At 44.7% G+C, this 4721-nt stretch overlaps 1 pseudogene; it reads left to right on the top strand.

Annotated features, from left to right (window-relative positions):
- Positions 1–290: 290 nt before the first annotated feature.
- Positions 291–4196, top strand: LOC114499097 (annotated as a pseudogene).
- Positions 4197–4721: the final 525 nt, after the last annotated feature.

Raw genomic sequence — 4721 nt, 5'->3', positions numbered from 1 at the left:
GTGTCCTTGCCTATAGCCCTGTTGTCACAGCGGTCGTCTGTGCTGTTACCACCATCACTTCAGGCTCCTGGCTGAAATCCTTCAGGAGAACAATGTGATCAGGAGGACATGGATCCTCTCCACCCCCTTCTTTAGCCTCTCATTGCTGAGACCCAAGGCCCTGGACTTGCTGAATGGCAGCTTGAACCTGGCCATACTAATGCCTGGCTTCACAGACTTCCTGTTGGCTCTGCACCCACCACGTACCCAGGCAATAGCCTGGTGAGGAAGCTGTGGGAGGTGCTATATGGATGCAGGTGACCTGGAACAGGGGCTTCTACCAGAGTGCCAGAGAAGGGGCTCAGAAATACACAGAACTTGAGAATGTGACAGCTGTCCACCTGTCTGCTTTCAAACTTCCTGATCTGACCATCACTTACCAAGCCTACCTGGCAACCAAGGCCCTGCTGAACACCTTTCATAAACTGATGTCCTGCTCCCCAGGTGAGGGGCCATTCCTGGGAGGCACCTACCTGCACCAGGGCACAGAATGCCAGGGTTTGGCAGGTGAGGAGCCAAAATCTCCTGCCCAGTCCTTGTCCATCCCAGCTTGCTGTGAGCCTCAGACTAGCAGAAAGGCAGTGTGGTCTAATGAAAGTTACCCTTGAATACAGAGCCAAAGGATCTTGGGCTACAATCCCTTATTATTAACAATATCAGGGTCTAGATCCAGAAAACAGAATGAGTTTCTACAGACAATGAGAGTCCATTATAAAATTTTCAGAAATTATACAAACTGTTTGTAAACCACAGGAATCAGCAAACACTAAAAATCCTGGCTTTTTTCTCCAGAGAGCCAGGTGTTAAACATTTGGTAGCATGCCACTGCAGCATCTGAGCAAAGTTATAGAAACAAAGTCAGAGCACAAGAAAAAAAATTTCAAATATTAAAGGAATGTCTTCACACAAGGCACAGCTTCTTTAAGATGGGTTTTAGGTAATTTTATCAGTATTTATGTAGTGAGACTTCTTAAAAGCTATCAAAGCAATGCACCTCTTACGTGTTAGTTTATGCCAAGTAATGTTTCAATCATTTTATATGTATTAACACAATTCATCTTTATTTATGAAGACACATACATAAAGAAGATACATACAAGCCAGGAGTCATTTTCACAGATGAGAAAATTGGGATGTAGAGCAACATATCCAAGGTCACTCAGCTTGTTCAAGGTAGAGTCAGGAACCACAGTAGGCAACCTGGCTCCAGGGTTTGGGCCCTGGGGCACTCTCTCTACTGCCTCTCAGTGCTGAAGAATTCCAGGAATCTTTCAGGATTTTAGACCTAGCCCTGCCCGCAGCCAAGTAATTTGCTCAAACTCCCTCCTATAGTCTTACTGGGCTTCCAGGGGCCCATTCAGCAAATGTGTGTTTATGTCACAAATACTTAGTATGCAATTTTCAAGCACCTTGGAGTGATGAGGGATACAGAAATGTGAAAAATGTGTGTTTGTCCTCAGGGTATTCACACTCAAGTTTGAACGAGTAAAAAATACTCATACATGCCAGGTATTGGAGGCTATGGCAGGAACAGGAGTGGGGAAGTGATACAGTTGGTTCAAAGCATGGGATAGATTCAGAAAAAAAACATTAGCAAAAATGGTTGGAAAAGCAAGCGGAAGCTCTATTAGAAACAACTTCAAAGGTCTTCTTAAAGAGTTCCAGGTTTCTGAAAAGACCACACCCATTTTCCTAATCACAGAATCAAAGGCAACTCCATCTTACTCCAAAGGTGTTCAGAGATGCAGATGCACCCACCCCAAGGTCCCTGGTGGGCCCCTGAAGGCACTCTGTTTGTCCTCCCTTTTCTGCTACTTAACTCTTCCCAGAAAAGAGTGATAGTGGGACTTCAATAGTCACATAATCTGAGGTTCTCTCTGCTATAACAAGTTGGAGTTACATTGAAACACTCACTCTCCTCCATCCATAGCTTCTTTCAATCAAAAACACTCTCTATCAGCCACACTACTGAGTTGAATGCGGTGTTCCTTTGAAGGCAGGACTGGGCTTTTGCATCCAAGCTAGCAATCATGTCTGGCCCAGAGAGAATGCTAAGTAATTTGTATGGAAGACTGGATAGATGAAAACAACCACTTCCCTACCCACCACAGATTAACACAATCCTGGGAGCTGTTGTACCCCTGACCGGCTCCCTTCACCCCTTGCCCCTGTCTCAGGTGCTCCATTACACCTAAAAGGTTCACTTCACCACCAGAGCCCAGAGGAAGGTTTCCTTCAATAAAGATGGGGAGGTGCTGGCAACATTTGACATTAAAAACATCTGCATCCTCCTAGACCAGAGAGAAGAGACAGCAACTGTCGGGCCTTTGACTTCAGAGCAACTCCTGGAAAAGAGGTGCTGATGAACGAGAAAGCCATTATCTGGACAGAAGGGCCCTTAAAGCTGAGAGCTCCCTAAGGGCCAAGCCCACATAGCACCTTCCGCCTCCAAGCTCCCAGCAGTATTTGTCACGTTGAACTGATTTAGGGTAGTTGGACAAAGGGAAAGCAGAGTGGATTATTGGTTTACACAACTCTGAGCTGGTTCAGCAAATAAAAACCTTCCAAAACCACTCCCTGGCTCCCCAAACAAAGGAGCTTGAAAAGACCAAAGTAATTAATAAGCAAATGAGAAAGTAAATTATAAATAATTGCTAATTGGAGTTTATCCTGAGATAGCTAGGATGTCCATCTGGAGCTTCTACTGTCTTAGCCTTGCGGTCTTAGGTCAAAAAATAGACAACTGATGCCAAGCTTTGTTACACAATAGAAAATGAGCTGTGCAACCCCCCTTAGTCATTTCCTAGACCCCTAAGCATCTGAGGTCCCCAGCTAGGGGACTTCTAATTTAGGTGTGAGTGCACCTCAGTTATCATACCATGCCTCCTGCAGTTTTCTCCACTTTACCTAGGTATGATTAAGCACTCCTTTCTTCAAGTGTCTAGAGGCTAAGAAAATTACTACAATGGACATAGTATGTTTTTTCTCCATCCTCAGGGATGTCAAACTGGTTCCCTCTGGTCTCATCTTAGTCTGACATGTCTTTTCATTCCCATGACTGTCACACCTCAGTGTCCAAATTCCCCCACTCTGGAGAAGGAAACAAGGTGGCTGATGAGCAAGGGGACTGAGTAGAGTTCCAGGAAGGAAAGAGCATCGTTGCTCCACAGACACAGGGCCGGCCCCTGGCTGTTGGGGTCATCACTCAGTACTGGTTCAATCACTTCTCCTTCCACAGACCACAGAATTCTTTTAGCTTTCCAGAAAATTTATCCTCTTAAAAAATAAAATAAAATGTAGTATAACTCTCTTTCATGGTGCCTCAGAGGTGGTCCACTGCTTCAGGAAGAAACTGAACATCTCTTCCCCAACCACTGGCTGCCAGAAAGTCATTGAAGTTGACAATGAATGCAAACTTCATACCTTTTATGAGAAGTGTGTGGCCACAGAAGTTATTGATGATGCTGTGGGTGAAGAATGGAAGGGTTATGTGGTTCGAGTCAGTGGCGGGAATGACAAACAAGGTTTCCCCATGAAGCAGGATGTCTTTACCCATGGCTGTGTCTGCCTGTTATGAGTAAGGGGCATCCCTGTTATAGACCCAGGAGGACTGGAGAAAGCACAAATCTGTTTGCAGTTCCACTGTGGATGCCAGTCTCGCTGTTCTCAACCTGGTCATTGTAAAAAGAAACGGGGGGGTGGTGTTAGGGAGAACAGTATTCCTGGTCTCACTGATACCATTGTGTCTTGCTGCCTGGGGCCCTAAAAAGCTAGCAGAATCTACAAACTTTTCAATTTCTCTAAGAAGATGGCATATGCCGACATGTTGTGGGAAAGCCCCTAAACAAAGAAGGTATGAAACATAGGACCAAAGCACCCAAGATTCAGCATCTTGTTACTCCACACTTCCTGAAACACAAACCTTGGTGTATTGCTCTGGAAAAAAAAAAGCAAGCTAAGAAAAATAAGGAAGAGGCTGCAGAATATGCTAAACTTTGGGCTAAGAGAATGAAGGAGGTCAAAGAAAAATGTCAGGAACAGATTGCCAAGAGATGTAGGCTGTCCTCTCTGAGAACTTCTACCTCTAAGTCTGAGTTCAGTTGAAAATGAGATTTTCTAAGAGTAACAAATAAATAAGAAGAGGCATCTCTAAAAATGCACTGTATTGGAAAAAAAAAAGAAAGAAAAAGAATTCATTCTGCAAACATGTTCTAAAGTCTTAGCTATTCTCAACTCAGAGTGATTTTGCCTCCTAGGAATATTGGCAATGTCTGGAGACATTTTTGGTTGCCACAACTTGGGGGGATGCTGCTGGCAAGCAGTGGACAGAGGCCAAGGTTGCTGCTAAACTTCCTATGATGCACAGGACAGCCTCCACAACGATTATTCAGTGCCTAATGTCAGCAGGCTAAGGGTTGAGAAATCATAGGCCAGTGGCTTAGTGGCCGTTTGCAGTCATTTTTTCTGATTCATTGTTGGTGACTCAGTTCTGTTTGGGAAAATGGGTCCTGGGAAATAACAACAAAGAGACTCGGTGAGCCCAGAGTGGGAGACAAACTTCCCCTACTATTCAGAATATCATTCTACCTCACTAGCACTTGCTGTGGGCTCACAATGTCCCAGGCACTGTGATAGGGCCTTCACTTGCATCATCTCCTTTAGTCTTCAGACAATCTTCCAAC

The sequence above is a fragment of the Phyllostomus discolor genome, chromosome 6 (genome assembly GCF_004126475.2).
Source record: "Phyllostomus discolor isolate MPI-MPIP mPhyDis1 chromosome 6, mPhyDis1.pri.v3, whole genome shotgun sequence".
Classification (NCBI taxonomy): Eukaryota; Metazoa; Chordata; class Mammalia; order Chiroptera; family Phyllostomidae; genus Phyllostomus; species Phyllostomus discolor.
This window is presented reverse-complemented; position numbering and strand designations above follow the sequence as displayed.